Source organism: Chrysochloris asiatica, unplaced genomic scaffold (assembly GCF_000296735.1).
Source record: "Chrysochloris asiatica unplaced genomic scaffold, ChrAsi1.0 scaffold00443, whole genome shotgun sequence".
Taxonomy (NCBI): Eukaryota; Metazoa; Chordata; class Mammalia; order Afrosoricida; family Chrysochloridae; genus Chrysochloris; species Chrysochloris asiatica.
In genome coordinates this window covers 371,631-383,492 of record NW_006408961.1, presented here as the reverse complement: position 1 = coordinate 383,492, position 11,862 = coordinate 371,631, and the positions used below count along the sequence as shown (strand labels likewise).

General features: G+C 38.1%; 1 pseudogene; it reads right to left on the bottom strand.

The window, feature by feature from the left end:
• Positions 1 to 2,796: 2,796 nt before the first annotated feature.
• Positions 2,797 to 3,689, bottom strand: LOC102811497 (annotated as a pseudogene).
• Between the last annotated feature and the right edge of the window lie 8,173 nt (positions 3,690 to 11,862).

Below are 11,862 nucleotides of genomic sequence, written 5' to 3'. Positions count from 1 at the left end.
TAAATGCTGGTGAGGATGTGGTGAGACTGGAACCATCATACATTGCTTGTAGGATTGAAAAATGGTCCAAGTACTCTGGAAAACAATATAGTACTTCCTCAGAAAGTTGGAAATAGAATTGTGATATGATCCAGCAATTCTTCTACTTGGTATTTATCCAGATGAAATATGAGCCCTAACATGAGTAGATATATACACACCAATGTTGCTAGCAGCACTGTTTACAATAACAAAAAGATGGAGACACTAAGTGTCCATTAATGGAAGAATGGATAAACAAACTTTGGTACATACACACAATGGAATATTATGCTAACTTGAAGAATAGCAAAATTACAAGCCACCTTATAACATGGATGAACTTTGAGGACAATTGTTGTTGTTGTCAGATGCCATCTAGTTGGAACCGACACATAGCGACTGCATGAACAGCAGAATGAGACAATGTCCGATCCTGGGCCAACCTCACTACCACTGCCACACTTGAGGACATTATGCTGAGGGAAGTCACTCACAAAAGGATAAATACTTCATAGAACCATTATTGTAAAATATTAAGAAAAATTACCCACACTAAAAGTGGGAAAAAAATTTGTGGGTGGTTACCAGGGCATATGGGGTGGATGGGTGAGGGAGGGTAAGCCTGAGCACAGGGTAGGGAATAGACACAGGATAGTTTGGAGGCTGAGGGGGGCAATACACTAGAATGGGGAACAGTAAGGAAGAACACGGTGGATGGGAGAACAGTTAGGTAGGTTTGCATGGGCTAAATAAGACAGAGGTAAATAACAATGTAAGCACAACAGAGCTCTGGGATACAAGGATTGAGGTATGGTTTGAGTGCGTAAAAGTAGGGAAATAATGTTAAGATTCTTGGCTGTCTTTTGAATATTGATTTCAAAATCAATATTGTGAAATAGACACTTGAGGGGGAGAGAAAGGAATAGCCAGAAACATGAACAGAGAAAGCTTGTAAGTCTGTCTTCAGCCTATATCTGATTAGAATACCTAAACTGGGACTAGAACTTGCCCAGTGAAGGAGCCTTCCTGTGGAGCCTTTGCTTTGCATAAGACCTTAGGTGGAATTCTGATCCTCATCCAGAATCTTCAGATGTGAGAAATTTCCACTTGAAAGGACAAGTAGACCAACCTAGAGCTGCTAGAAGAACAGAAGATACTTCTTGAAAGAAAGACCAGCATGAAAAACCAAAAACAATAATGGCAGTCTGATTGACTACTACAAGAACAAACAAGTCTTTCCCCAAGGAGCCATCAAGGCAAGTGGTCAGCTTCCCTCAGTGCAAACCCCCTTCCAATGAGCAGACATGTGGACTTGGTATGTTGTTTTTGATGACGAATGGGGCACCATTCCATCTCAATTTTTTTTATTTCTGGCATAGTAAGCCATATGATTGTTAGATTCAATAATGACCAACATGAGTAAAATTTAGCTCACTAATGCCTAAGAAAGAGTCCTGGTGTAGTGCTGTGGGTTAATGCTCTGGACTGCAAAGTCAAAGTCAGTTTGAACTGCAAGGACAGTGGTTCAAGCTCATCAGCCACTCCTCAGCAACCCTATATAGGGTCACTATGGGTTGGAACTGACTCAATGGCACTTGACATCAACAACAACAGTGCCTAGCATATCAATATTTACACGTTCCATTTATTTTTCATTTATTTATTTTGAGAAGTATTTCCAAAATAATGATTACATGTATAAAACACAAGCACCCTCTTTTTAAACTATGTTTTCAATTTTGTCACACTTAGTATTTGATACCATAATCATGTCCAATAGCAGAGAACTGACAGGGCTGTTCTTGGCAGCCTGTCGTATTATTTTGCTGTACCAGATAACTGATAACAATGATAGTCTAAACATGGATCACTGTTTCTGCCAAATATCTATTATTGAGTAAGAATCCAAGTAGAGCAGTTAGAATAAAAATAGGCACATGCACATTCAAACATACATGAGCAATTATGGCAAATTTCGTATTTGACAACTATTGCATTTCCTTCAGAAAGAATATAATTTAATATATAGTTTTACTACTAACATGCAAGTAAAATGCCCAAGCAAGGATCTTTCAATCTAATGGAAAAATAAGTAGCTCCAATTTAAAAATATATCCCATAATGAAATCAATACTTTGAGTGCAAGTGGTTCCATACAATAAGCACAGAACTGCAAACCCAAAAGTCAACCACCAGCCATTCTGCAGGAGAAAGATGAGGCTTTCTGTTCTGGAGAAGTCTTAAGGCCTTAGAACCCTATACAGGGTTGCTTTAAGTGAAAACAACTTGACGGCACTTAACAACAACAACAATGAAAACAGTATTAGCTCTGAAGTTACAACAGTGATGATATAGTACTGGGTAGTTGAAGAAAAAAAAAAAAAAAAGTCTCACAAACCTTTATCCAATTGAAACTTGCTAGCTTGAGTAGATACTTGAAATTATTTCATCACTAAAGTTAATTACTTTTCCTCTGAAATATTAGTTGAAGAGGGCACAATAAAATTATACGTTCTAGATGTTCACCACCAATATATAATTTTGAAAATGAACTATGACATATACATGTGCTTAAACATTTTTTATTGTAACAAGCATCAGTAAAAATCAATTTTAAGGGTCAATTTTTAAAGGATTATTTTTTTCATTTACATATAACCAATACATCTTATTACATACATATGTCTTCATTTTAAGTAAACTTGATTCACACATAATGTAAATTTTAACTAGTACATAGTTGTTTTGTGTTGTTTTTATAGAAAGGCAATTTGATTATAATAGTTTGTCTACACACTGAGAAGTGAATACAATTAAAGTGTGAGTTACAAAAAGATGAAGACTCAGGATGAAGAGTCTATTTACTGAAACAGTTTGCCTTATCTGCATGGTTAAAGAAACTTTTTCTTTGACTTCTTGTAGTTTTTCAGTGAGTTTATCCTTTTTCTTCCATTGTATCAGTGAGAAGCTCCTTGGTCTTTTACATCCTGTCCTGTATTCACATGTAGCCATGAGTTCACAAATACTTGACAATGAAGGGTGTTCCTTCTAAAGTCACAGTATATAGGGCCTGCGTTGCAATCTTAAACAAGGCATATACTTTTAGTGCATTTCCACTCTGGAAATTTTTGAGGAAGTTGACTACGCTGTCTGGAAACCCAATGAGTTCTAGCAAAAGAACGACATTCACTCCTTTTATGGCTGTATAATAAATATCCCAAACCAAACACCAGAAATTATTAGGTGTACTGGAATCAAAACTTTTCCGTATTGTCTAAATGTTTACTTAACATTCTGATAAAGACTAATTAATTTACCTTGTAAAGGATCAGCTTCTACCGTTTTTCCTGTTGGAGTTCCTTGTGATGTAGCATTCGATGACACAACCCATTTGGATAAAACATTTTGCTCTCATTGTTTAAAGTTGAAGGACTCTTGAGTATTGGTATTTGAACATTGAATGACTTCCTTCCCTTTAGAACACACTGGGAAGCAGACAAGTATATTCATTGCTTCTGCAAGCCTTATACCAACACAAGTTTGGATTTAGCATTATACAAAACTAATAGTCTCTTTATGTTTTGACAGCATCCAAAAAGAGCAGATTTAGGTAGTTCCAAGTGTGTTCGATGTACCAGCCCAGATACAGACAGTACATTCCATTGCATTTTGATGATTTCTGATTAATGGGTTTCAGCATCTATGGGAACTCCACGGACTGCACTGCCGTAGCATGGGCCCCAGTAGCAACAGCTACATGTGAGCTGCAAGGGTGCCAGTCCTCAGAGAAAACCTTTCTACCTCTGTGACAAGATCTGGCTAGCTGGTTCAGTTGAAGAGCCTCAGGGTGTCGGAGGTGGGTAACCCTCACCCCTTTGCAACAGTCCATCCTCACCTTGTTCCATTTATTTTCGGCAATTTCCAATTTTCCCAGATTCATACTTTGTACATTCCATGCTCTGATTATTAATTGATGTTTACAAGTATTACTCCTCATTTTGAATTGCTCCCCATCAGCAAATGCATGTACCGAGGGCTCTCTACTCCTTTGTGTCATCATGGTCAACTTCACTAAGAGAGGGCAATTCTTCCCAGGCATATTTTGAGTGCCTTCCAACTTCAAAGGCTCATCTTCTGGAACTGTAACTGACAATAATCTGGTGCCCTTCATCACATCCCAATATGCAATATTCTGGTGATGACCGTATGCTATTAATAAGGTTTTCAGTGACTAAATAATCAGAAGAAGTCTTGTCTCTCCTTTCTAGTCTATCTTCTTCTGGAAACTCAGCTGATAACCTGGCCACTATGGGTTTTATGGCTGGTATTTAAACCACCTGTGGCATATCTTCCAGAATCATAGCAATTCAAAAGCCACCACAGTATGACAAACTGACATATTGTCTTGATCATATGCTACCTCTTGAAATGGTTGAATATTAACTATTTGTTGTTGGCATTGTTACTCTCTGTATTCCTTATATCTTCTGTTGATGCTTTCTGCATCATTCAATATTTTGCCCATGTTGTTGTTGTGTGCTATGGATTCAGTTCCGACTCATAGAGACCATGTAAGGGTTTCTGAGACTGTAAATCTTTTGTTGTTGTTGTCAGGTTCCATCGAGTTGGAACCGACTCATAGCAACCCCATGCATAGCAGAACAAAACAATGTCCAATCCTGGGCAAACCTCACTACCGCTGCCACACCTGACACCATCAATGATGCCACCTGGCTGATCCATCTCGCTGGGAGTCGTTCTCTCTTTCTCTGACCCTCCATCTTATCCAGCATGACATCCTTCTCTAGTGATTGTTCCCTCCTGACAATATGTCCAAAGAAAGAGAGTCGAAACTTAGCCATCTTGGCCTCCAAGAAACACTCTGGCTGCACCTCTTCCAAAACATATCTATTGATTGTTTTGGCAGTTCATGGCACTTTCAGTATTCTCCTCAAACACCACAATTCAAAGGCATCAAGTCTTCTATGATCTTCCTTATTCACTGTCCAGCTTTTGCATCCATATGAGGCTATTGAAAATACCATGGCTTGGGTCAGGCGCACCTTAATCTTCAAGCTGACATCTCTGCTCTTCAACATTTTAAAAAAGTTCCTGTGCAGCAGATTTGCCCAATGCAATACGTCGTCTGATCTCTTGACTGCTGCTTCCGCGAACATTGATAGTTGATCAAAGCAGAATGAAGTCCTTGAAAACTTCAATCTTTTCTCCGTTGATAAGAATGTTGTATATTGGTCCAGTGGTGAGGATTTTTTTTTCTTTCTTGACACTGAGATGCAATCCATACCGAAGGCTGTGTTCTTTGATCTTCATCAGTAAATGTTTCAAGTCCTCTTCAGTTTCAGCAAGCAAGGTTGTATCATCTGCATATCACAGGTTGTTAATGAGTCTTCCTCCAATCCTGATGCCACATTTTTCTTCATAGAACCCAGCTTCTCGTATTATTTGCTCAGCATACAGGTTGAATAAGTATGGTGAAAGAACACAACCTTGTCACACACCTTTCCCAATTTTAAAACATTCTGTGTTCCCCTGCTCTGTTCGAACAACTGCTTCTTGGTCTAGGTACAGATTCCTCAGAAATACAATTAAGTGTTCTGGAATACTCATATTTCACAATGTTGTCCATAGCTTGTCATGATCCAAACAATCGAAAGCCTTTGCATAGTCAATAAAGCATAGGTAAACATCTTTCTGATATTCTCTGCTTTCAGCCAAGATCCACCGGACATCAGCAATGATATCTCTTGTTCCACGGCCTCTTCTGAATCCAGCTTAAACCTCTGGAACTTCTCTGTCAATGTATGATTGTAACCATTTCTGTATTACCTTTAGCAAAACTTTACTTGCTTGAAATAGCAGAGATTGTCAGATGATTTCTGCATTCCATTGGGTCACCTCTCTTTGGAATGGGCACAAATATGGATCTCTTCCAATCAGTCGGTCAGATAGTTGTCTTCCAAATTTCTTGGCATAGATGAGTGAGTACCTCTTGTGCTACCGCACTTTCTTGAACTATTTCAATTTTGATTCCATCAATTCCTGGTGCCTTGTTCTTTGCCAATTCCTTCAATGCACTTTGGACTTCTTCCCTGAGTATCATTGGCTCTTGATCATATGGAACCTCTTGAAATGGTTGGAACATTAACGATTTCCTTTTGGTATAATGACTCTGTGTATTCCTTCCATCTTTTCTTGATGCATTCTGCATCATTCAATAATTTGGCCAGAGAATCTTTCAATAACGAAAGTCAAGGCTTTAATTTTTTCTTCAGTTCACCCAGCTTGAGAAATGCTGAAAATGTTCTTCCTTTTTGGTTTTCTAATTCCAAATCTTTGCATATTTTATTATAGTATTTGGCTTTATCTTCTTGAGCTGTTATTTGAAATTTTCTGTTCAGCTCTTGGACCTGTTCAATTTTTCCATTTGCTTTAGCATCTCTATGCTGGAGAGCAAGTTTCAGAGTCTCTTCTGACATCCATTTTGAACTTTTCCTTCTTTCGTGGATTCTTAGCGACTTTTTTGCTCTCTTTGTGTATGATGTTCTTGATGTCATCCCACAACTCTTTTGGTCTTTGGTCTTTAGTGTTTAATGTACCAAATCTGTTCTTCAGATGATCTCTAAATTCAGGTGGGATAAATTCAAGGTCATATTTTGGTTATCGTGGACTTGTTTTCATTTTCTTCAGCTTCAGTTTGAACTTGCATATGCGTAATTGATGGTCTGTTCCACAGTCTGCCCCTGGCCTTGTCTTCGCTGATGATATGGAGCTTTTCCATCTTCTCTTTCCACAGAGGTATTCAATTTTATTTCAATGTATTCCATCTGGTGAGGTCCATGTGTATAGTCATTTGTTATTCTGTTTAAAGAAGGTATTTGAAATAAACAAAATCATTTGTTTTGCAGAAATCTGTCATTCATTCTCTAGCATCATTTCTACCACCAAGTCCAAATTTCCAACTACTGGTTCTTCCTCTTTGCTCCCAACCTTTGCATTCCAATCACCAGTAATGAGCAATACATCTTGATTGCATGTTTGATCAATTTCAGTTTGAAGAAGTTGGTAGAATTCTTCTGTTTCATCTTCACTGACTTTAGTGGTTGGTGCATAATTATTAATAATAATGGTATTACTGGGCTTCCCTGTAGGCGCATGGACATTATCCTATCACTTACAGCATTGTACCTCATGACTGATCTGGATATGTTCTTTTTGACAATGAATGCAACACCATTCCTTTTCAAATTGTGATTCTCTGCATAGTAAACCATGTGGTTGTCAGATTCAAAATAGCCAATACTGGTCCATTTCAGCTCACTAATATAAGATATCGATGTTGATGCCTTCCATTTCATTTTTGACAACTTCCAATTTTCCCATATTCATACTTTGTATGTTCCATGTTCTGATTTTCAATGTATGTTTACAGCTGTTTCTCTTCATTTTGAGTTGTGGCCCATCAGCAAATGAAGGTCTGTGCACTTTTCTCCCCCAAGCTTAACTCTAATCATGTCATCATGGTCAACTCCACTTTGAGGAGGCATTTTTTTTTTTTTTTTCCCAGTCTCATTCTGAGTGCCTTCCCACCTTCCAGTCCTGTCTCTGACCATATTTCTCTGCTATTCATAGAGTTTTCAGTGACAATCGTTTTGTAAGTTGTTCATCACTCTTTCTTCCTAGTCTGTCTTTGTCTGGAAGCTCATCTGAAACCTGTCCATCATGGGTGAGCCTGCTGGTTATTTAAAATACCGGTGGCAGAGCCCTCAGAACCACAGCACTCAATGCACCACAGCACGACAGACAGACGAGTGGTGGCTGTTTGGTTTTATGTCGATACTGTTACTTTAAATTTCATTATCAATCTTGATACAATCCTGAAATAATCAAGATGCAATCAAGATGTTCTCTCCTGGTACTATCAATCTTGATACAGTCAAGATATTCTCACCCAAGATGGTGGACCCGGGAACATCTGAGTGTCTTGATCCAGAAAACTATGGATTTCTGGATTCTCCTGCAAATTCCCCAGCTGTAAACCCTCTGATCCTCCGATCCTCCAAACTTACCTTTATATTTGTTTCAGAGTTCCAACACCATCTCATGAGCCTTCTTGGCCTGGTATTCCATGTTGTTGTTGAGGGAGCTCCTCACTACATGTCTACCCGATCCACCATCTTGAAGGTGCAAGGCCTGGTAGTGTAGTAGTTAAGAATATGGCTGTGAACCCCACGGTCAGCAGCTCGAATCCACCAGGTCCTCCGCAGGAGAGAGATGAGGCTCCTTGCAGTTAAAACAGCCTTGGAGTCTGGTGCATTAACTCACAGCACCACACCAGGACACTGCTGCTTCGAAGATCTCGCTGCTTCGAAGATCTCACTGCTTTGAAGTTCTCATCTTTCTCCTGTGGACCAGCTGGTAGTTTCGAACTGCTGACCTTAAGGTTCGCAACCTGATTCATTACCACTATGCTATTTTGTCCATAGAGTCCTTCAATATTTAAAGTCAAGGCTTTCATATTTCTGCCCCCCCCCCCCCAGTTCTATCAACTTGAGAAATGCTCAAAGTTTTCTTTCCATTTGTTTTCTAAATCTAGGTCTTTGCACTTTTTTTAAAAAAAAAATATTTTGTTGTGAATTATGTGATAGTTCAGTTTACATGGGAGAACATTAGGTTTACATTCATCCTATTGCATATCGCTTTATTGCCATGGTTGCAATCCCCTCCATGTATCATCAAACAATCACAGGTTATACCCTGCAAGCCTTCCCCCCAGTCGTCAGCACACAGCCCCCCCTCCTTCTCTGGGTCTAAAATCTCCAGCCACTCCATCTGTCCATGTCATTGTCTCTTCCACTATTTCTGGCATCACTCCTTCTCTGGGTAGGGGCCCGCTCTCCACTCTTCTCCCCTGATGGTCCCAGGGACCTCTGCTCCTAGACTGCAAAGTTAATACCCCCCCCTCCTTGCTACAAAATGTCTACCTTTACATTTGCAACCCTCACTATCAGTCCTGATAACAATTATTCATTATTGTATCACAAGAGATCCATCCGCATTTCCTTTCATCAGCCCCACAAAGACAGATTGGATACTACTCAGTGTAGATCATACCTTCCTCTATGCCCTCTGGATCTAGATTTCTTCTTGAAAGCTTGTAAGCTAGTCACTTCTTATCTTTTAAGCCCCACCCCCCATTTTGGGTAGCAAATGCCCAAGTTGTCCATCCCTGTCTACTCTGTGTATGGAGGGGGTGGGAATGATCCTTGCTGTAAAGATTTGTTTCCTCTTTTGAGCTACTACATCCATAGGTGTAGGTAAAGTTAATCAAATTGTATAAGATGAGTCTTTTTTTTCCCCTCTTCTTTCTTCTTCTAGTTGAGCTCTGATCATCCAGTCATTGAAGCCAGGTCAAGTTGGTATTATTTGCAAGTGTAGATGTTCTTGTGCATATGCCCTCTTTTCCTATGAGCTGGATGTTTCACTCTCTGCTCTACTCCTCTGTGGCTATGCAGGTCTTTGTACTTTTGATTATAATGCTTGGCTTTGTCTTCTTGAGGTACCACTTGGAATTTTCTGTTCAACTATTTTAACACCTCATTTCTTCCATTTGCTGTATCTCTATTTTGGAAAACAAGTTTCTGAGTCTTCACTGTGAACCAGTTTAGTCTTTTTTTCATTTTTGTCTTCTTGATGATCTTTTGCTTTATTCCCTTATTATGTTTTTGATGTCATCCTACAACTCTTTTGGTATTTGGTTATTAGTGTCTAATGCATCATTCTGTGATTGTCTCTAAATTAAAGTGGTACATGTTGAAGGTTATATATTTGTTCTTGTGGACTTGTTTTAAATTTCTTCCTCTTCATCCTGAACTTGCATGTGAGCAATTCGTTATCTGTTTCATAGTCTACCTCCTCTTTTGTTTTGCACATAATATCAACCCATTGCACCATCCCTTCCACAGTTATAGTAAGTGCAATTTTCCATATGGAGAGATGTGTGCGTATATTCTTTTTTTTTAATGTTTAAAAACATATTTGCAATAAATAAGTCATTGGTCTTAAAAAAAACTCTATCTTCGCGTCTCCAGCATCATTTATATCACCAACACCATATTTTCCAACCATTTATCCTGCCTCATTGTTTCCAACTTTTGAGTTCCAATACTCAATAATTATCACTATTTCTTGATTGCATGCTTGATCAATTTCAGACTAAATAAGTTTATAGAAATCTTCAGTTTCATCCTCATGGGCTTCAGAGTGTTGTACATAAATTTGAACGATAGTGTTATTAACGGGCATTCCTTGTAGTGTTCACTGAATGTATATTATACCATTACTGACTGCATTGTAATTGAAGATAGATCTTAAAATTTTATTTTTGATAATGAATATGACCCATTCTTCCTCAATTTCTTATTTGGGGATAGTAAGCCATATAAATATCAAACTCAAAATGGACAGTATATGCCATTTTCAACTCACTAGTACATAGAATATTATTGAATATGAGTTCCATTTTATTTGGACAAGTTTCTGTTTTCTATGTTCATAAGTTGTACATTCCATTTTCCAATTATTAATGGATTTTTTACAGCAGTTTCTTCTCATTTGTGTTATGCTTCATAAGCAAATGAAGATCCCAAAAGTTTAACTCCATTTGAGTCATCATGTTCTATTCTACTTTGAGGAGACAGCTCCTAACTCAGCCATATTTTGAATGTCTTCTAATAGTACCTATCAAGAACAATACATTTCTGCAGATTACTACTTTGTACATTACACATTACAACTATTATTGAATGTTTACAGCTGCTTCTTTTCATTTTGAATCATGACTCAAATGAATGTCTCAAAAGCTTTACTCCATTTGTATCATCATGGTCAACTCTAGTTTGAGAAGGCAGCTTTCCACAGTTGTATTTTGAGTCTCTTTTAACCCGAGGGGCTCATCCTTTGTCATTATATCTGACAATATTCAAGTGTGAGCTATAATATTTCCTTATTCATTATTCTGGGGCTAACATTGATCCAATTTTATTCATAAGATTTTCAGTGGCTCAAATTTCAGTCTAATCACACATCACCTATACTTTTAATAACATAGTATGTTAATGGGCATTTAATCAGTTTATTAAATGCCCATTAACATATTATATTATTTTTTGTTTATCTTCCAACAAACTAAGTGTTGCTGCTGCTAAGTGCCATCACATCTGTTCTGACTTATACTGACTCTGTATAAGGTTTCTGATACTGCAAATCTTTGGGATGACAGAAAGCCTTATCTTTCTCCTAGGACCAACTGGTAGATTAGATTCACTGACCTTGTGGTTAGCAGTCCAGTATTTGCCTTATACAGTAACCACACTCCTACTAAATAATATTACCCTTAGAATTATGGGAAAATATATATCTTTTTCCAAATACAAATTAAATGTTTACATACATTTTCAATATGATATTTCCAATAACCTCCTATGCATGTGAAAGTTGCACAGTGAATAAGGAAAACTGAAGGAGAAATTATGCATTTGAGCTATGGTATTGGAGGAGAATATTAAAAGGACTATGGAATTCCAAAAGAACAAACAAATCTGTCTTGGAAGAAGTACAGCTAGAGTGCTCCCTGGAAGCCAGGATGGCCAGACTTCATCTCTCATAGTTTGGATATATTATCAGTAGGGACTATTACCTGTAGAAGGATATCATGTTGGTAAATGGAGGGTTGGAGAAAAAGATGAAGACCCCAATGAGATGGATTCGCACAGTGGTAGAAGTGATGGACTCAAGTGTAGCAACAAATTTTTTTTTTTTTTT